General features: G+C 32.2%; 1 long non-coding RNA gene and 1 pseudogene across 1 annotated transcript in view; both read left to right on the forward strand.

Moving 5' to 3' along the window:
* The first annotated feature begins 678 nt into the window (after positions 1–678).
* LOC120619583 (uncharacterized) overlaps positions 679–23565 on the forward strand; it is a 343052-nt gene continuing 320165 nt past the window's right edge. The window contains exon 1 of the long non-coding RNA XR_005657564.1: positions 679–793. This is a non-coding gene — a long non-coding RNA (uncharacterized LOC120619583). The remainder of the gene's footprint in view (positions 794–23565) is intronic.
* LOC120619829 (uncharacterized) lies at positions 10839–10957 on the forward strand (annotated as a pseudogene).

Below are 23565 nucleotides of genomic sequence, written 5' to 3' on the forward strand. Positions count from 1 at the left end.
TTAATGAGTTTATTTTTTTTTCTATGATAACTATGTCTCACTTTCATAACTTAAAAAACTAATTGAATTCCTTCCTAAGAGTATCAGCTTGTGACTATATACTAGATTGGCCAGTTCCCAGAATTTAGACAAGGAGGTGGTTGGAGTTTTGAAATCAAAGCACAGATACAGGTCTTGAATTAGGCATTAAAGTTAAATGGAGAAAAAATAAATTCCTAAATTATTAATCAAACTTGTTCTGCAAAAAATGGGCACTACAAATTTGACAGTGTCCAAATAGCCTCAATAGATATCATAGTATCAGTAGTTCATTTTAACTTGTAGTTATGCCTAGAGAATAGATGGATTCGAGGACATACATTTACACTATTGTGGTGATATGTAGAGAAAGATGCCCCAAATGTAGTATTTTTGTCAATAACCAGTGAATTAGAAATATATATCTTTCTCCTTCCCCTCCCTCCCTCCTTTTTAATATAGTGACCTTGGATTAGTTCTTAAAACTTTCTGTGCATTAGTTTTCCTCATTTGCACATAGATATAGCAGGTTTGAGAGTATTTTGGGCGGGGATTGGTCCATGCTTTAGGCATTATTTTATGTATATACCATGCACTCAAACCTTGAATCCTCACAGCAGTCCTAGAGGTGGTATTATTGTTATTTCCATCTTGCAGATGAGAAAACCGGGGCTCCGAGTGATTCAGTTACATGACCAAATTTTCACAGCTAAACGGCATGGGAGCCAGAACCCAACCCCAGTAGAGTCCACAGCACCAGATTGCCCAGCACAGAGTAAGTGCACAATACGTATTTGCTACAGTCATTCTGGTTTTTATCAGACGTTTAATTTCATCCTCCAATTTTGTTCGATTCAATTTGCTTTCCTTTAGTCAAGTCATTCACTGTGTAGTTAGCCATAGTCCCTCTTGCTCCTTATTGTCTCACACTAATATACCTGATGTGCTTGGACCCAGAAGTTTGTTTTTGTTTTTGTTTTTAAATAATTAGGTTTAGATTACACATACTTGGCAAGACTATCACAAAAGTGCTGCTGTATTTTTATTGCACCCTATCACATGGCAGACAATTTTGATTTGCCTCATTTCTAATGTTAGCTTTGCTCTCTTGATTAATAAGGTGTCTGCCAGGCTTATCCAGTATAAAATTACTATTACTCCCTACTCCCTTCATAATTAATAAGTGTGTGTGGAGAGAGAGATATTCGAGAATATGTAAATATTACTCTACTCATCGTTTTTTAAATTTATTCTTTTATTTGATCTATACCACCATAGATTTAAAAGATTCCTATATAATTCCATATTAAAAACCATGCCTATCAATATTTTCATAATTATTAAACTTTTTATTTTAGAATATGTTTAGATTTACAGAAAGTTTGCAAAAATAGTAATATCAAAGTTTCCACATATCCAGTTTTCAATTTCATCTTACAACCATGATACATTTCTCAAAACTAAGAAATTAACATTCATACATTTCTGTTAACTAAACTCTAGACCATATTTTAATTTCACCAGTTTTCTTTATTCATGCCTTTTTCTGTTCCAGAATCCAATCCAGGATAGCACTTAGTGTTTAGCCCACTTAGTCATCGTGTCTCCTTAGTCACCTCTGATTTATGACAGGTTTTTAGTCTTTTCTTTTGTTTTATGACCATCACATTCTTGAAGAGCCCTAGTCAGGTATTTTACAGAAAGTGCCTCAATTTTGGATTGCCTCCTGTATTCTTATTATTAGACTGGAATTCTGGGTTTCGTTGAAAAATACCACAAAGGAGACATGTCCTTCTCCTTGCGTTGTATCAGCAAGTACGTGATATCAACGTGACTTATTATGGGTGATGAGCTGGTTTCTACAGGCTTGTCAGCGTTAAGTAACTATTTTTTGTTTTTCACACTCAATTCATTAGAAGAGAATGTCTAAGTTTATTCCACAATTTGCTGACACTTCCTTAGAAATTTGAAACCTTTGGTTCCTAGAAAAGCCCAGGAGAAGGGTACATCTGGGACATTACAACTTTTCTGCAACAGCAGCCACTCTCCTTCAGGCGTTGACCACGGAAGGAGGGTCTGCAGTTCCCCACCCTGTTCTCTGTACTTCTCACAAAAAAGAGCCTGTGAATGGCTCTCGGATCTGCAGTTCCTAGAAGTTCTATACTTCCATGATAGCCCACACTCAGGCATTAGCAGTTCATTAACTATTTGAGCTAAATCTGCTTAGCTGCTGATGCCATAGGTCTTCTTTCTTTGCTTTGCCCTAGGAGAGCTAATAATACTTATGTTTCATCTCCTCTGGGGACACTGGCTTTTCTTACATTGCAGGCTACATGATTGCCCCATCATCTCAGCTCTCTGATGCAATTATGAAGCTATATTATTTGTTTTTGTTTTTTGTTGTTGTTGTTAAAAGACAAAAAGCTTTACACATCTGAGGCAGAAGACAAATCTCCCAAATAATTTTTATATTTAATTATTTTATTTTTATATTTCTTCCATTTTATAATTAAAGAATGATAAAGGTTGCTTTTTTAAAAGTCACTAGGTGAATTAAACTATAACAAAAACAAAAACAAAACAAAGTGAATGCCCTAGAGAGTGAACAAAAATAGGCCAAGTTTGGAAGATTTTTAAAATTTGTGAAAAATGAGTGTCTCATTTGTTCAGCTTAGCCTGAAGGTAAGCCACAGTTGTTTGTACTGCAGTATGGTTAAAATGTCAATATATAGGCAGTAAACAATTAACCAATGTAATTAAAAGAAAATTTCCATTACAAAGTTATTACTAAACACAAAATACTGAGTAAGAATTTTACTAGAAGATGTACAAGACTGAAAGACCCTCCTACTTTATAAACTTTAAAATATTGCTTATAGAATGTAATACTTCTTTAAATGAATATATATGTGCTTGTATATATGCATATATGTTAGTATATATAATAATAGAGATAATGTGGCATTAGCATAATGCTGAAGAATCCAGAGATAAATTCATAGATATATGGTCAATTGAATTTTCACTGATGTATCAAAATAATCCAACAGAGAAAGAAAAGTGTTTTAAACCAATGGTTCTGGAACAACTAGGTATGTTTATGGAAGAAGAAACCAAAGAACAATGCCCCTTTCCTCTTACAATACAAAACTGAACACAAAATAGAGCAGAAATCTAAATGTAAAAATTAAACCGATTAAATAAACTTCTAGAGGAAAATGTTCCATTGGACAATGAAGTTTTCTAGATGTGATATGAAAAGCATTAATCATAAAACATAATAACTGACATTTTCAAAATAAAATAGTATAGTCTTATAAAGATCCTGTTAAGAAAACAAAGTTAAAAGACTTAGAGAAAATATTCACAATACATCTGACAAAGGACTTTTTTCAATAATATGTAAAAAACTGACAAACAAAAAGACAGACAACTCAATTTTAAAAAGTGTGTAAAGTATTTAATATGGCATTTCACAGAAAGAATTCCTCAATGATAAATAAGCAAATGAAAAGTTTCTCAACATTATTAGTCTGTTAATAGGAAAATGCAAATTAAAATCACAATGCAAATTAAAATCACAATTACTGAGTGACTAATAATTTTTAAAAAATTGGTGTGAATGTGTAGCAACAGGAGCTCTCATATGTTTCTAGAAAGAATATAAAAATGATACTATTACTTTTAAAAAAAAATTTCTGTGCGAATTTTTGAGTGGGCACGTTTTTTATCTTGAGTGGAATTACTCTCTTACAGTAACTCTAACCTTTGATAAACTGAATGATGCAATTACCTTTGTAACTCCTCTAAAATTATCTCTAAAATTTAAAAATATATTACTATAAAAACAACTCCTTCAACTTGTAGATATTTACTCAAGAAAAATGAAAAAAATATGCCCACGCAAGGTTTTACATGAATATTCTTAGCAGCATTATTCACAATAGGCAAATATAAGAAACAGTCTGAATTTCCTAACGTTGATTGGATAAACAACACATGGAATAACCATACAATAGAAGCATCTCAACGTCCACATAACTGAAAGAAGCTGGACCAAATAGAATACATAATGTATAATTAGATTTATACAAAATTTTAGAAAATTTACACTAATGTATATTGTCAGACAACAGATCAATGGTCTTCTCTGTCTGATGTGGAGAGGAAGATGGATTAAAAAGGGAAATGAGAAATCTTTTAGGAGTGAGGGAAATCTGTATCTTAATTGTGGCAGTGGGTTCACGAGCATATACATCTCTCACAACTTATTGAATTGTACACAGTTTATTTTATGTAAGTTATACATCAATAAAGTTGATTTGAAAACACATTGTTGGATCCAATAGATATGAGAACTCTAGTTATAGATGAAAAATGGGCATTCGAACCAGTGAAAAAACATTAACTTTGGAATAGAAATATATGTATTCGCATGCTGATTATTTATTATAGCAGACTAATTATAAAATTCAGAAAGTTCCTGAACCCCCTTTTCACCTTCTGTAAAAGGGAGACAATGTGTACGGTCAGACTTGCCCTGAAGCTAAAGTGAAACAAAATACTCAAGATACTTAATATATAGTAGATATTTGTTTCTTTCCTTTTACTTTTTAACACTATTAGTTTTGTTTTCCTTGAGTACATCCTGACTGTGATTTCAACTGACTGGGAGAGATCTCCTACTACATAACCTAACCTTTCAAATCAAAATATCATTTTTTATTCAACTTGAAACATTACATTTTTCCATATTTACCGTTCACATATTTTTATTGGCAAAATATTATTTACTTATAGAATGATGAATTGCATTATTTTCATGGAGGAAAATAATGTTTATCTTTTGAATTGCATTTGAATTGCATGAATAAATAAGAATGTATAGAATAATAAATTTTAAATGCCCCAAACTACATGATAATATAGTATCTACATTAGTACGTGTGGTGAAAAGCAGAGAACATCTTATATTAAAGAAAGAATACATTTGCATGCCTGAGTTGTAGAAACTGACTTTGTTTCCTCTGAAGTCCTAACTACATGCTTTCTTTGCTTTCTGACACTTCCGAAATGATTTTTAAAACAATTTGCAAACTAGTTGCTAAGCAGAATGTAAGTACTGCAACATGTTAACGTAGAATATATGTGGGATTTAAATCCTCAAAGCCAATTCATATAGAAAGGAAGCAATCTATGATTCAGCATCATTTAACCTCACTTCAAAATGTAATAATGGAGCGCTACTGCTCAAGAAATTATTAGTAGGTCCAGCACCCACAAAAAGAAGAATTTATTATTTTGATTTGCTGATCAAGGAGGGGGACTCTGACATCAGTCGCTTAGGCAAAATATTTTTGGATCCATTGCAGACCCTATGATGTATCTTACTCTGTCAGCTGAGACGTTTCTTTTCTGTTTAAACTACATTCTCATTTACCCCTTGAGAAATGCCTTAATAAGCAAAGTTTTGTTTTGTTGTGCTACACTCTTGAGTGTGTCACAGTTTCATCTAACACGAGCATGAAATAAGGTTCAGAATGACATTGCTTCTTTTTATTGATCCCTTTCTATATTCTTTACATATACCACACTTAGTTCTCATGGGTGCTTTGGGAGGTAAATACTGCCTATTCCCTTCATCCTACTTATGAAAAAAAAGTGGGGCTCAAATATTTTTCACAAGAGCCCACAATTAGCTTGAAGGCTGGAATTTGATTCTAGGAATAGTGTCCTTATTTTTTCTATTGCAGGATCCCAAGGCAAAGATATTCAGTGAGTACCAGATGACTGAGAAACTGACCAAGGTGTGTTTTGAAAGTTAATGGTGATAGTTCTGCCAGAATCAAAGAATGCAAACACATTGCTCTTTGGAAATCAGTGTTTCTCTTTCTAGGCACATGTACAGTCTGTGTCCCTTTTGCCCAAAGCAGAATCAAGCAGTGTAAGAGATTAATAGTTGCCCTATTATCGCCAGGTTGCATGCCTGCTGTCTACTAATATCCTTTTGACATTTTGATGGATATAGGTCAGAAAACTATTGCAGGTTCAAAATTTCATTTAGCCATAGGTGGTTTGAGATTTTTCTAATTCATAACAGGCACATCTGGGTTGATGAAACACTTTCTCTTGATGCTCAGTTCTCTTAATGTACTTGGGCAACAGTATATAGTTCTGATTCAGGAATGATACAATTATTTTTCTCTTGAAGTCATAGCAAACTGAGGTGTGTGTGTATATGTATACATATATATATATATATATATATCATATATGTGGTAGAAGGACTCTAAAGGCTTGTGTTCTTTCGTCACCTCACAGATTTAGCTAGGCCAAATAACACTTATTTGAAGTCTCATGATTCAGTCTACATGGATATCTAAGTAACCTGGTGTTACTCATGAGAACTCTTCATTTCTAATTGAGAAACCTTATTAAGCTGTTCTTCCACCAGCATCCATACTATTTGGGGGAAATTAGTCTTTCAGATCTTTCCAATGAACCTCAATTTCTCCTTCTCTGATATGGAATGGGTTGAGCTGGCACACACATGTCTCTGGTCATCTTCAACTCTAATGTGCTTTGATTCTATATTTACTACTTTCAAGTGAAAAAGGAGGCGTGATTTCACTTCTATTGCAACTTCTCTGGTGATATTATTGTGGCCTCTTTTTTTCAGAGAAATCATTTGCATTTTATAACTTTAGCGCTCCATGAATAAATGTCTCTAGCAAAATTACTAGTATGAGTGCATGTTAAGCCATTAGACCTGAAAATTTAAAGAAAAAAAGACACGTGTGCATGTAACCTTGCTGAAAAGATAAACTACGATGTTCACTAAGCCAAAATCACCATCTGTATCTACCAGTGAATTTATTTTATTTTTTCATAAACCGAGAGAGTTTTAAAGAAGTAAAAGTTTTTTTTTTTTTTCGCTAATGTCTCTTATTTTAGCTAATTGAATCATGATGATATTATTTGAGTCATTTATGTGATAATCAATCTTCCGATAAAAAAGATTTAGAGTGATATAGTAGTTAAAAGTTTGGCTTTGTAGCCAGATAGGCTAGGTTCAGATTTGGTTTCCAACAATTACTAATAATGATGCCTTCATAGACTTGTTATAAGAAGTAAAAGGGATAAATATGTATAAACTATGTGGTGGCTGTTTTGTATTGCCCCTACTATGTCTTTAAATAAGAACATTGACTCAGGGAGGGGTCAGTACTCTCCTCCACGGGTTTTGATAGACACAGTGAGAAGTTCTACCAACTAATGGAGTAGTGGTGCCATGATTAAGCCAAATTTTATTTTAATTATTATACGTATCACCCCATTCTTCTGTCTGGAAAATTAATACAAGCCTCACCTGAGTCAAGTTACAAGACAGTGAACTTCATCCTGGAGACAAAGGTAGTAAATGCCTAATGTACCTGAACAGATCATTTTGACAGGCAGAAAACTACTGCCAACAACAAAGTGTCCAAATAGAATTATAATTATAATATATTCATGAACAAGACACATTCGACTTTTCTTTCTCATCTAGCCAAGAAAAACAAAAAGAAACAATATCCCATTGCTTGCTCAGATTATACAGTGCTCTGCCCACAAGCAGGCTCAGCGCACATTATTAATTTGCTAAATCAGCATAAGCAAATGACTGCTTAATAAATGGATTCATAGAGTCTTCTATTCACTGTGGAGAGAGCGCATTAAGATCACTTTCATAAGAGGTGTTCACAAATCTCCTCTTTCTGGGCATAGAGTAAGAATGTAAATCCCTGCCCCCTTTGAAGTTAGGTGTGAATTTACTACGGGCTTTGGCAAATGTGAGCTAATGTGATATATCACTGCTAGATGGAAGCATAAAGAAACAGTACACCACTTGTACTCTGCCACCCCTCTGCCATGGTAACCACAGGAGGACTCACCGAAGTGAACGTTCGCTCAGTGGCTCGGCCTGGTTCCTGCATAACCGCTATTCCCTGAGCCTTTCTTTTGACCCAGTAGGATGGATATATGATCTGAGGGAGACATATGCTTATTACAAACCATTGGGATTTGAGATAGCAGAGTCATGTTGTATCTGGTTGACAAATTAAATACTGGTTTACTCGACTTTCCTCATCTTCCAGATTTTATAAGTCTTCCATTTGTTCATCATTGCTATGGAATAAAATCCATATTCCCTGGTATGGTATACGATACTCTCTCTAGCCACATCTTTCTTCTGCGTTCTAGTCTAGTCACTGGATCTTTATAATGTCTCCATCAATCTAGTAATTAAAACAATATTTCAAGGTAGTTTTAACTTGCATTTCTATCAGTAAGAATAAGCTTGACCATCTTTTCTGATTTATGAGCCATTTATCTTTTATTCCCTGTATGTTTCAAAAGGAAAATCTTCAACACTGTAAAGATATGGCTCAATTATTTTCATGTATGTACTCTTATTGACAGTCTTGGTATCAACCTTGATTCTTATTTATTCACAGGTGATTTTTTGGTAAGGTTTTAAAAGTTTCATTTTGATAGTCTTAAATTTTACTATGATATACATTGTATGTGTATCATATATAAGCATATATACTATATGTATACTATGATACACATATACACTGATATATCAGTTACTATGATATACACTAATGTCCCTGTTTAATTCTAAATATATCAAATAGTAAATCTTTTTAAAAAAATTCTGTAACTATTAGGTCTTTAATTTTTGAAGTATTTCTCCCTGTGTTTATTTTGATCAACTGTTAAAACTATTCTAAGAATGTTGACACTTCCAACCCACAGTTTTTAAACATTTATTTTATATTTCCTACCATTTAATTTATTTCTAATGTCTTATGGAAAAATTCTTTAAACATCCCTTTTAACTCACTGATTTGCTCTTCAGCTGTATCGGCTCCACTGTTCGACTCTTTCATTTTTTTCTTTCAACTATTGTAGGTTTATTCTGGGTTATACTTTTTGAATCCTTGTTTCAGGTTCATCTTTTCAATATTCTAATTTCTTTGAAGATAGTAAATTTGCATATTTTCAATATTCTAATTGCTTTGAAGGTAACAAATCTGTTTCTATACAAAATTTATTTTGTCTGCTTCGTTAATTCCTAAGAATACCCAACCTCTGAATTTTCTATTTTACTAGTTATAACATTTAGTGATATGTAAATAGAGTAAGACTTTCCAGCCTTAGCTCATGTCCCTTCTCATGGATTCCAAGTGGGTTGGAGACATGCCTCATGGAGCTTTAACACTGCTCTCTGAAACTTACTGTGGCTTAAAGGTTTTTGAGAGCTTGCTGCCTCAGTTGTATTTGCCTAGCCCTTTAGATATACAGAAATATATAAGAAAGATAACATTTTCAGGAGATAACTAGCCCTTCTGCCTCAGATATTAACTACTTTTATCACACTGGAAGTTTGATATTTTCCTCCAAACATCAAGTTGGTGCTAAGATATTGTTGTTTCTCTGTTTGTAGTGACCACATTCAAGCATAGATCCAGTCAAGCAAAATGTGAGATTAAAGGCACATCAGTAGACTTCCCTCTACCTTGTTTTTGCTCAAATTGTTCTTCCTTTTGGACCACATTTTTTTTTTTTCTGTGTAACTTACTATCTTGTTAGGTAAATGAGATTTCTCATAGAAACAGACATAGATCTCAGGAGCAATATTTGCTATCATATGTATTACATTGATTTAAGTTTCTTCCTTAATTATATACCCAAGTTGCTTCTTGTCCATGTGTATTTAAAGGCTTACATCTCATCATTTGCATGCATTTAGAATTAGTGGGGAGGGGTTCTCTTCATCAGTGAAATCTGCTATGTTACTTACCAAAGATGTATTTGACTTTTTAAATTATATTTTAGAAGTTTCTATGAGATTAGGAGTACAGGGAATTAACTAATTGATATTAGTAATTAAATATATCATTTTTGGCATACTTTACTTGGCATACTTTATTTAAAAACAAGCTGTCAAAAACATATTGTTAAGAGCAGAACTAAATAAAATTAAAACCAGAAAAAACAGTGAAGACAGTCAGTGAAACAAAAAGCTGATTCTTTGAAAAGATTAAAAAAAAAATGATATCTCTTTAGCAAGACTAACAAAAAGGAAAGCAATCATATGTTACTAATATTAGGAATGAAACATGTGATAACCACTTCATACCTCATAAATACTAAAAGAATAATAATAATAAGTGAATACTGCACAGAATGCTATAACGAAAATTTGATAATTAAGATAAAATGGACCAATTCCTCGAAAATTACAAACTACCTAGTAAATACAACTCACCAATAATAAATTAACAAAAACATCCCTATAATTATCAAGGACATTAAATGCATATATTATAAGCTTCTGAAACAGAAATTTTGAGACCCGGTTTTCAATGGAGAATTCTGCCTAACATTTAAAGAATAATACTAATTTACACAATCTTGTACAGAAAACAGATGAGGAGGGAACACTTTTCAACTTACTTATGAAGCCAGCATTACCCTGAATGAAAACCAGAGATAACAATGTAAAAAAACAACAACAGCAAAAACAAACAAAAAAACTATAGATCAATATGCCTCATAAATATAGGTGTAAAGATTCCTAATAAAATATTAGGAATTCAGCAATATGGAAAATGGATTATATACCATGACCAAGTGGGGTTTGTTAAATAGATGTTAGGGTAATTCAGTATTTAAAAAATCAACTAATGCAATCTACTATATTAACTGATTAAAGAAGAAAAAATACATGTATATATATATTATATATACATAAAATTTTGTTATAAGTCTATAGCCATGCCATCCTGAAAACATCTGATCCCATCTGATCTCAGAAGCTAAGCAAAGTCAGTCCTGGTTAGTACTTGGATGGGAGACCACCTAGGAAGACCAGGTGCTGTAAGCATAAAAGAAAAAAAAATAAATTAAATTATTTATACACACACAGAGTCTGGAGACTCAGAAAAGAATTACAGGCTGGAGAACCAGGAAGAGCCAATATTGCAGTTTATGTCCCAAGGCCATCTTTGTAGAATTCCCTATTGCCTTCCACTGATTAGATGAGGCTCACCCATATTATGATGTGTGATTCACTTTACTCCAAGTTCACTAATTTAAATGTTAATCTCATTTTAAAACACCTTCAGAGAAACATCCCCTCCCCCAAATTTGAATACATATTTAGGACTGTGGCCCAGCCAATTTGACACTTAAAATTAACCATCACAGAACTATTCACATACAATGTGATAATGCCAATTTTCTAGTTTTGATATTGAATTATAATTATGTAAGATGTAATCACTAAAGAAACTGAATGAAGGGTACACAGATCTTTCTGTACTCTTTTCAACTTCCTCTGCATGTACAGTTATTTCCAAATAAAACATTTTTTTAAAACCACACTCCTGCTATAAATGCAAGAGGAAGAAGAATCTGCCATAAACAGGGGAGGAAGAAATGAATTGAGCTTCTAATGAAATATTGATGACCATGTGTGGTCAAGTATGACATATTATGATAATGAGTCCCTTTGTCATGGTTATTCACTGAATGTTCAGGAAAGTACCCTAAAAACAAAGCAGAAGGAAAAGAGTTGAGAAAGCACTCTTGGAAGCATGGGGCTCCTAGCAAGGGCAAGATATCCACAGGCTGAAATCAGAGCAGAACTGAAAGGACTCCATTAGGTGCTCTCTAGGGGTGATAATGAGAATGAGGCAGAATAGCTGAGAGAATCTCCTCCCTTTCCCCCACACTCTGGAATTTCACTCAAGTAATACTGTGCCAGTTGTGAAAGCTAAGAGAAATCTTTCTATGGCTTATCAGTTTGTCACAGAAGCTAGGAGTGCTGCCCTGAGAAGTTTCAGGGATGTGACAGTACTTACTTAAGGACGGAAAGAAACAAGACAAAGGGGAAAGTGAGGATGGAGATCTAAGAGAATTTCCCAGGGACCAAAGAGTGGGCAGCTAGGTAACAAAGCAAACAAAGACCTTCAACAGCTCACAATGGAGCAGGCTCAGCTCTGAAGCAGAGGCCCTTCTGCCAAACAGCTTTTAGATTTTTAGACTCTGTTAGAGGGAAGGTCTTGATCCATCCCTCAACACATTTTATTGTAGTCATCCAAGTCTGCAGTGTTGCAGAAAAGTTGCAAAAATCAGACTGGTGAGAAACCAAGCAACACTCAGAGAGTTGGAGAACTCAGGTTTATTATGCCAGTGGTCCCAGAGGAGCTTGCACTCTAAAAATCTGGGCCCAGAGCTCAGTTGCAATATTGCTTATACAGAACTTATTTGGTATGGGCTGATTGGTTAATTTGTCCTCAGATGGTTACAAAGCACAGGAGTTGCTACGGGTTGGAGGCAGTTACAAAGAGTTACGAAGTGCAAGAGTTGCTAGGGGGTATAGGCAGTTACATTTGTTGCTTAGACAGAACAAGCAAAAGGGAAGATGAGTCTTTAGTTAATTTCTAGTATGGCCTATGCAGCAAGCATATCTACAGAAGCAGAACAAAGAGCTGATTAGCCTTTTGAGTGAAAATTCCTCTTCATTGGCACCATTCATTCAGATTCAGTTCTGTTACAAATCAAATCCATTTGACTCCTACCTACTATTGTGACATGACATAAGAAAGGGTGTACCCCATTCTGGAGATAAATATAATTTATTTTAGTTTTTACTCTTGTAGACAGTATATGTGTCACCTAATTAAAATATATACTGATTACCAAAAATAGAGGCTATACCTATTTCGAGAAAATATTTTAGTTTAAAAAAAAAAAAGCAATAAATCCTAAGGTACAGACATACTAAAAGTAGAATTTTTTATCACAATGAGAAAAAAACTAGAAATAATTTAAAAAGTCAGAAGGAAATGCCTTTCCATATTGAAATAAAAGTAATAAACAACAATATATTAAACAACATTTAGGTCAAAGGGTAAATATAAAGAAGTTTTAGAATTACTTGAAAATAAGAATAATGAAAATAGTACACAAAAGATTTTGTGGCATTCAGTTAAAACATTTGTAAGAAAATATAGTATTAAACACCTATATAAACAAAAAATGAGATAAAAAATAAATTAAGTGAATTAGTTATCCAATTCAAAAAACTAGGAAAAGAATGCCAAAGTAAATGAAAAGAAAGCCAATATAAAATTTCATAAAAATAAAAATAGAAATAAATGAATTAGAAAACTGATACACACTAGAACTAATAAATACATGCCAAATTTATTTCCTTTGCAAATTCTATCATGCTCCCAAAGGAAAAATGTAAAACTAGATCAAATAGATCATTTTCTTTAAAAAATTACAGAAACAAACTCGATATACAGAAATTATAAGTAGATTAATTACCCTAGAAGAAATAAAGCAACTCTCCCAGTTGACTTCATCTAGGAATTTTACCAAGTTTTTAAAGATCAGGTAATCATAATGCTACATAAACTGTCCCAGAACAATAAAAAAGACGACCCCTAAATTTACTTTATAATATAAATATAACATTTATCTTATACATTGTGTAAAATTGATAAATTATAAGTATATTTTACTTACAGATATCAATGCAAATTTTTAAAATATAACACTAGCAAATAGAATCTAATAGCACATTAAAAATCATTCAAGGTAAACAACTGTAGTTAATGTCATTAATGCAAATGTAGTTCAATGTTAGGAAGGTCATAAATATGGTCATAAATAATATATCAATAAATTTTAAAATAGAAATTTTCTGATTATGTCTAAAGATGCAGAGAAGGCATTTGTCAAAAATCAGCATATATAATGTTAAAAGTATACTTAATAAATAAGACTTGATACATTAACATGATAAAATATATATCTTAATCAAGCAAGCAGTTTAATTAAAAGTAAAAGACTATAGGTTTTCCAACTATAGTAAAAAAAAAAAAAAAAAAAAAAATTATCCTCGTGTCTCATGGTACCAAGAAGAAACAAACAAAAAATTTAGCATATAAGATCCAAGGCTTTAAGTCTGGAACTCTGAAGAGCTACACACTATGAGGAAGTATAAACCATTAGGAGAAGAGGTCTTGCAAAAACCACAAACTGGCCTTGAGAAAACTTAGGCCCCAACTGGATTAAAGTCATTGCTGTCACTCTATGTTCCTGGTAGAAGATACATTGAAGCCTTTAGGGAAAATAATAGCACTTGGAGATAGCAAATATATCCATATATTTCATATATAATATATATTTCAAATATATAGATGAACTGTCTCTCATATATATATTTTCACAAACGAATTAAAGAGATTATCGTTTAATTGAAAAAATGCAAACAGATTTGTGGAAATCTTCAAAGATCATGTAACACAGAAAAGAATGTGAGAGACACAAGTGAAAAAAAAGACATGATGAAAGGTTTAGCATTCCTGGTGTCTTGGAAGAAAAAAAGAGAGAGAAAATAAGACAGAAGCAATATTAGAAGATATACGGCTAAGATTTTTCCAAAACTTACGTGTGACATTGGAATAGAAAGACGAATCAGAATAAATAAAAAGAAAACCTATGGCTGTGAACCTAGGAACATCATAGTAACAATTTCTGGAAACCAGTTAAAAAACAAAAATCTCAAAAACAGAAGAAAGAAGGCATGTGCATACTAAAAGTCATTGCAACTCATTTTTTGAGGTCAACATAAACTTGGTACCCAAATATGACAAAGATAAAAATATTAATGGAAAAAGTTCTAAAGAAAAATAGATGTAAAAAATTTTAATAGAAAATCAAATTTGGTTAAACATAAAATAAGTTATATGTCAACTGAATTGGGCCGATTTCTGTAATTAATGATTTGTTTATGTTTAAAATAAGCTTCAGAATAACAAAAAGTAGAAAAACAAAAATAAAATACATAATCTAAAAAGGTGCTGAAAATAACATTTGTTAAAATCCAAAACATTCTGTTGTAAATAATAGTAGCAAACTAGAAATAGAATGCTATTTCTATTTAAGAGAAAACATGGAAATTAGTAGTGAAATATTGAAAATATTCCCCATGGTTTCTGAATGAATCAAGAGTGACCTTTAAAACTATTTCTATTCAGTGCAATAGACAAGAAAGAAAGTAAAAATGGTATAAATGAAAAGGAATAAACTCAATAGGTATTATTGTCTTACGAAATATCTGTATATACAGAAAATACAAAAGGAAACGACTAAAATAATAGATTTTAATTAGTGTAACAACGTCCATAGATTCAGGATCAAATAAATAAACATAAAAAATGTGTGCAAGACCTCTAAGCTGAAAACTACAAACGCTGAGGGAATTTAAAGAAAACTTCAATAAGCGATGACATACATCATGATCAAATATTGAAGTCAATATTGTAAATGTGTCAATTTTCCCAAACTGACTTGTGTGAAATCTCAAAACTCAAACTGTGTATCTGTGTGTGCGTGTATGTGTTTCTGTGTAAATGTTATAATGATTGTTAATTTATACAGTTTCAAAGAACCAAGAAAAGCGAAGATAATTTTAACCAATATAATAAAACACAGGATTTACACTATCAGTTTTCATTTTATTATTAAAATGGAAAAACTATATGCATGCAGATTCACACATATATAGCCACTTGATATATAATAGTGGTGACACAGATAAAAATCCTTAATAGTAAAATATGGGAAAAAATCAAAATTTGGTGACATTTGTTGATAAGGCTGTGGAAAATAGACACTCTTGTACATTGGTGATAGGTGTGGAAAACAGCAAAACTTTCGTAAGGGAAAATTTGGTCATATTTTCTCTAAACAAAAGTGCATTTACCTATAAAGCAAGAACTATCAGCCCTAGAAATATTTTTTCAAGGACAAATTGTCAAAAAAAATACATAGAGCTATTTAATAAAGTACTGGATTTAACAGACTAAGGCACAAAATTACCTGTCAAAAGAGAATTTTAAATTAATCTATAGCGTATAAAGAAGTTGATTACTATGCAAACTCTTAAAACAAAACAAAAAAGTAATTTAAAAAAAGTATTTGAAAGAGTCAGAGAAAAGGAGTAGTTTATATTGAGAGGAACCATAAAAAGAATGATGTCTAACTTAGCCCAAATAAGTAAAGCCAGAAAATAAATAATTAAATTAATATGAGACCAATATAAATATTTGGAAATTTAGCAAGATACATTTAAAAACTCATGAGTGAAACGGACATCAATAGCAAAATCAGAAACTATTTTGAATGACGTGATAATGAAAATACATCTTATCACACTTCATGGGAAGCAGCTATAGCAAAGCACAGGAAAAAATGTACAGGTTTTAAATGCTCATGTTGGAAATGAAAAAGGTGTATAATTAATGATAAATGCTTCTACCTTATAGAGCTAATTAAAAAAGAACTAAAGCCAAAATATGTGGACAGAAGTAAGAATCAAAATTTCAACAAAATTTTAATAAATTAAAAAAAAAGCAGAAAAACAATAGAATCAGTGAAGATAAAATCTGGTTTTATGAATAGATCGATAAAATTAGTGTTATCAGGAAGAAAAGAATAATTATCAAGATCTGAAATAAAAGATGTAGATATCACTATAGATGATATAGATATTAAATGATAATGAATATTGTAAACATTACACTAAGAACTTAGATGACATATATAACATGGAAATATTCAGTAAAAGAAACAATCAGCTAAGTAAAATATGTCAAACAGAAAAAGTTGAGAGCCATATGATTTCATTTCTATGTGGGATATAAAACTGAAAGCAATAGAAGAATAAGACAGAGAAACAGATTCATGGATATGAACAACAATTTTGTGGTTACCAGAGGAAAGTGGGGTGAATAAGGGTAAAGGGTGTCAAATCTATGGTGATGGAAGGAGGTTTGACTTTGAGTGTGATACACAGATGACGTATTATTGAATAACACACTTGAAACCTATATAAATTTATTAACCAATGTCACCTCAATAAATTTAATAAAAAAGAAACAATTAGCAATACTGACTCAAAAACTAGATCTTCTGAATGAACCTGTATCTGTTAAGGAAGTTGAATTTATTATTCCTTTCTTCCTCTAAAAACAAAAACAAAACAAAACATCACCACAAACAACAATAACAAAACTGAGACCCAGATGGCATCACTTGTAAATAAATTTCTCTAAACATATAGAGAAGAAATAAAACAATTCTAAAATATGCTTTCCAAAAATGTAAGCGGAAAAAGCATTTCCCAACTCCAGTGTTTGAATTGAAAGAAAGAATTTCACTATAGATCTTACAGACTTGAAGAAGATAGTAAGGAAATACTAGAAACAACTCTATGCACATAGATTCATCACATAAAGTAGACCAATTTTTCAAAGCCTATAAGCTATCAAAATCTATCCAAGAGGATATTACCCGAATGGCCCTACAACTATTAAAGAATTTAATTTTAAGTTTTAAAGCTACCCCAAAAGAGATCTCCAGGCCTGATATCTTTACAGGCAAATAATACAAACTATTTCATAAAGAAATAATACCAATTCTACACAATCTCTTCCAGAAAAAAAGAAGAGGAAGGAACAGTTTTCAAATGGCATTGCCCTGATTCCAAATTCAGACAAAATATTACAAGAAAAAAAAAAAACACTGTAAATCCGTATTTCTTCTGAGTATGGAAGCAAATCTTCAAGGAAATGTTATCAAATTGATCCATTAATATAGGAAAAAGGACACTCTATCCTTTCCACATGGCATTCATTTTGTGTATGCAAAGTTGGTTTATTTTTCTAAAAGCAATTAATGTAATTCATAATGTTAAGAAAAAAAGAGAAAAAATATATTTGCGTCAATAGCTGCAAAAAATCATTTGGCAAAATTCAATATCTATTCTTCATAAGTACACTCACTAATTCAGAAATAAAATAGAATATCCTGATAAAAGGTGTTGAATAAACTCTATAGCTAACATCATACCTGATGATGAAGGATTGAATAATTTCTAATTAACATCAGGAACACAGTAAGGATTTCTTCTTTTACCATTTCTATTCCACATTGTCCTGAAGGCTCTAGTTAATACAATAAAGCCAGAAATACGTAACACGTATATATTGGAAAGAAAGAAGTAAAACTCTAAGACTCTTGTACTTTGCTTTCTGAAAATGTAGAAAATATTTGCTTACTTCTATGGAATCTGACAAAAATTAAAAACTGTTAGAATTTATGAGTCACTCCAACAAGGTTGTAGGATATAAAGTCAATACATGAAAATCAATATTTATATATAAGAGCAAAAATTGAAAGTAAAACTTAAAAATAATTTTATTTATTATAAAAATAAAAATATATATTTTAAAGGATACTTCACTAAAAAGGAAAACTGAATAGCAATAGACAAATGAATATATTAAATGTCAATAATCAGGGAACTACATTTTAAAACACTTACGATGTCATTATATGCCACAAATAAGCAAAAATGTAAAAGTCTAATAGAATTAAGTTTTGATGAAGAACTGAACTAATGGTGACACTCAAACAGTGCTGGAGGGAAAGTTGGTTTGAAAAATTACTTTGGAAAATAGTTTAACATTACCTAGAAAAGCTAAATTGTGCTTTCCATTCCTAAGTATATACCCTAGAAAACAAGTGCATATGTATGTCAATAACCGGTTAAAATAGTTTTTTAAAAAAATATTGTTTGAAATCACCAAAATGAGTAAATTAAATGTGAATAAAAATAAAAAAGATTGTGGTCTAGTCATATAATTCTAAAAGGCAATGAAAATGAATTCTACCTACAATTACCAACATAAATTAAACTCATAAACAAAATTTTGAGGAAAATAAATAAATAATAAGAAAATACATATCGTTTGACTGTATTTATCTAAGGTTCCAAACCCGGCTATTTAAAATAATATTTAGTGTATGGATATATACATAAGTGATAAAATTATGAAGTAAATCAAGCAAATGATTATCACAAAGTCAAGAGAATGATTTACCCTGATTGGTAAGGAAAGGGTATGAAACCCAAACACAGCTCACAGAATTAGTTAGTAAACTGACTCTTTTCTCATAGTGTAAATAAATATAAATAATATTTAGAAATAAAAAGAGATATAACAGATTAAAAATCATCTACCTCTGATACTATAAGACTTTGTGTCTAATTATTCTTTCTGAACTATCAGTGTTAAATAGGAATAATTTTGTGCTATCTCCAACTCAGCAAAGACCCTGTGCTTCTACTGGGGAGAAGGTATCATGTCTAGAAAAGGATGAAAGGGAAAATCAACATTTATATAGCCCACCAAGACAAATATCCATCCGTAATCAAGAGAACAGAGATGTTCCATCTAGAACAAGATCATTTAATGGCTATATTTTTTTAACAAGTAGAAAGATCTCTTCTCTTTTGTATGTCACTAAGACAAAGGAAGAAGCAAAACTGGGCTCAAGGTAATTTATTCACACACATATGATTTTAAATTCAAAGAACATTTTCTGAGCACTTGTTAGAGGCAATGACAAGCATAGCAGGAAGAGCATGCCATGATCTCTGCCTCAAAGAGTCATCAGGCTGATCAAAGAGAAAAGACCTAAACATGTCATTGCAATATGTATAAATACAGTATATGAAGTATGTACTCATGCAGGGACAGCAGTGATAAGAGGTAATAGACTTTATTCAGAAGAGAATAAAGGATGATGCACTTGGAGTTTTCCAGGTGGAAGAATGTGGCATTTTCTAATAACAATATAAGGACCATAGCATAACAGATGACCACAGCATTGTTTAATACTAGTATGAAAATCATAATATCAAAGATTACAGAAAGACCTTTCATATTCTTTTTCAATTATCGATTATCAAATATGAGTGTTACATCCTGAAAAATGTAAACTTTTTATTCGTCTGTTCGCTCAAACACACGTTGAGGGCCATCTGTGAGCTTTAGCTGGAGCAATGGCAAAAAATGGCTCTTGGCCAGCCTCCTAGTTCTCACAGACCAGTAGTAACGATTCCATAGATTTTATTGTCCGCTTCCTTTTACTTTTGTTTTCTTATTATTCACCCTCACACTCCATTTACATCTTCTCATTTGGGGGAAAAAAAAAATCTTTTTTAAGTAGAATGTAGAAACCCCTTTACTCCTGGGTAGATTCACAGAGGCTACAAATTAGCCTTTCTTTATAGAAAATTTGGCCTCATAATAATAACTCCCTTTATAGAGACTTTGCAAAGACTTTTTCCTTTCCATGTGGTGTTCAGAGATTAATGGGAATGGTGTCCACATATTTGTGTTTCTGCCAGACTACACCACTTATCTGAAGCCAGTGTCAGACCCTTATGACAATTAATCACCTCTCCAGTCCCTGAAATAAAATCTGCATTGTACACTTCTTGGACTGAGGAAGGGGAAAGGGAATGGTGTGGTTTGGGGCTGCTTCTCATCATTAATTTTCAATTATGACTGCAAGAACCATCCCAGCTAAGCCTCAAGTTGGAGGGCAGGGGGTAAAATAGCCCCCAGAGAAGACTAATAAGGGCCACATGGAATGGGGGATAGCTGGGACTTATAAATTTTTTTTTTTAGAAAAGAAAAATACTAAACAATTTATAAAATTCCTCACAGGGTGGTAAAAAGTATGTCCAAGCTAATTGGGAAAAGTCACATAAAGGCCATCCAAAAAGGCCTCCTAATGGCATAAATAAAAAAGACTAAGCTACATCTTTGTTTGAAGCTAGAATTATGAAGCTGAGTTTCTTACTAGTTAAGATAATTTGTTTCTGCTTAAAATATATATATATATATATATATATATATATATATATATATATATATATATATATATATATATATTACTGCTTTTTCAGTTCTACTGACACTTCTTGCTCAGCCAAAGGAAAATGTTTCATAGTCTTTAGAGGCCTGCTCAGGAGACTTTCTGGTATGAAATGAGCAAGCACAGATCTATTCTTAAAAGAAAGAGAGAGAGAGAGTATCAGCCTTCCTAGTTAGACAAAAAGAATCTGAATATTGAAAAGCCAAATTCATGTGTGGTGTTTTGAATTTTAGAAACAGGTTTTTCATCTCACAACATTCTATGTTGTCGGTTTTATATAAATCTCATTTTTTAACCCAAATAACTAAAGATCAAGAAACAAAATCACATGCTACGTATCATAGGTTGAAAGTGACATTGTCAGGATTCCAGCTTTGGTCTTCTGAACCAAAAAACACACATTTTACATAGCATTTTGAAGCTTTTATATCTTTAAGGATTGGATATGAAAGCATTCATATGTGTTTATTTTACATGAGCATGCAGACATTATTCTCATTAATAGAGAAAGCCAACACACACACATCATATTGGATATTACTCAGTTTTGGATTATCCTTTTTCTCATGCAATCCCCATCCCAACGTATTTATTTCATGTTGTTCTCCCTTAAGGAGGAATTCTTTATTATTAATGTTTTAGATGGGCTTATATCTATAACCCACTACAAATGCTCTGTAGGTCAGTTCATTCTGTTTCTAGTTGGGCTTAGCCAATCACACATTCTCTCTAACAACACTGAATCCTGAATGAGCAAAAGAAAGAACAAGTCTCCCTAAAACCTGAGACCTTGGCTGTTGTTCATACTACCTAACTTCTAGAGCAAAATCTTGTCCTTTGTCATTTCACCGAGCTTACCCTTCCAGCATCCTATCAATTAAGTGAATTCCTCATATTCTCTCAATACATTACCTGATCACCTGAGAAACTAATCCTCAATTTCTATAACTTATATCTATAAGTTATAAGAACAACTTCCTTATTCTTCTGCAAGCTTTGAATATCCAAGGATGGTGAAGACAGTAGCTTCATTGTAGTGGTTGTGATTTCAGGTTCTAATATAAGAAATTAATTTCTTTCAACTATGAAATTAAGTCTTGACACAAGACATTGGAGGTATGCTAGACAAACTTCTAAAACATCTCTTGGAACTTTGATGCAATGCTCGCATACCTCAACACTATTATGAGATGTTTCCTCCTTTATCCGTTTGACTCAGGGCATACCCAATTTATATGTGCACAGAGTAACTTGAATACACAGTTAGAATTTGCTGAATAATGGAAAATTCAAAGGAGAGAGGACATTGAAGGTTGTTAATGCTTACATTTAAAAACTTCAATGCATGAAATATGAGATGAACAAAACTATCTTTCAGTCTTTCCTTTACAGACCAGACCCAAGAATCTTTCTGTTACTGAATTATACTTATGACTTTTTAAATTGCACATTAGTTAAAAAATTTACAATAAAAGTTATTATGCTTTATAATTTTTATTACTTTGTGAGTAATATTTTTAGAGAAACTTCCCCTTTATTAACCAAGAACCTGAAATAAATTCTAGGCCTAAAACAATCAAATGTTATATGATTTTCCATTCCAGATTTCAACCTGATTTAGATGTCTGATTTCTGAGTAATAATCCTGGCTTGAGAGAAGAAAATGACAAATTTTATGAAAATAATCCTCTGTTTTGGAATTTCTAGCACTATTTTCAAGGTTCATTATTCTCTTTTGTATTGTTAAGGCTTTGTCACCAAATGGGCTTTTATAGTAGTATAACACAAAGGTAAAACCACTGGAGAATAGATTTACGTAGTAAGTGTGTTAGAGGAAATCCCTCAATGAGTGGTAAAAGCATGTGTTAAATTTCAAGTTTGATGAGAGTGACACTAGCCTTTATTTATAACGACAGCTGCTTATAAGCTGTGGAGTCAAAGTAGATTAAGAATTTCCTGATGCTTTTGGTCTGAAGATCATATAGCAGGAAGGACCCTGGACTTGGATATTGAAGTAGAAAATATGTATTTAGTTTTCCACTTACCCCTAGTGTTTAAGGATAAAGATTGACTAGTAAAGGCACTCAATTGAGTAAAAATGGGCCTGGGTATAAAATCAAAGCAACTTATTCAAATGGAGATCATCCGTCTCTGGACATACATCAGTAAGAACTGACTCTATTTGTCTTGAACAGTTAACATGAATTTGCATTAATAAGAATTAAGTTCTGAATTCAGTGACAAGGTAAGGATAAAAAAGGAAGGTATTATCATCATCATCATCATCATCATCATCATCATCATTTGATTTTGCTCCTTAAAGAAACATTGGAAAAGGAAGGAAGGAAGGAAGGAAGGAAGGAAGAAGGAAGGAAGGAAGGAAGGAAGGAAGGAAAGGAAGAAAAGGAAAAGGAAGGAAAAGGAAGGAAAAGAAGAAGGAAGGAAGGAAGGAAGGAAGGAAGGAAGGAGGAAAGGAGGAAAAGAAAGAACAAAGGGAAAAGACTAAAAGATAAGAGAAAGGAAAAGAAAGGGGAAATTTTTTAAAAGGTAGAAAATGGAAGAGAAGATTATTTTCCCATATATATGAGGGTTTATTTCTACTATCAACAAGACAAGTAATAACAAGTGTAGGAGAGGTTGTGGACAAAGAGGAATGCTCATACACTGCTGGTGGGAATGTAA

The sequence above is a fragment of the Pteropus medius genome, unplaced genomic scaffold (assembly GCF_902729225.1).
Source record: "Pteropus medius unplaced genomic scaffold, Ma_sr-lr_union100, whole genome shotgun sequence".
Taxonomy (NCBI): domain Eukaryota; kingdom Metazoa; phylum Chordata; class Mammalia; order Chiroptera; family Pteropodidae; genus Pteropus; species Pteropus medius.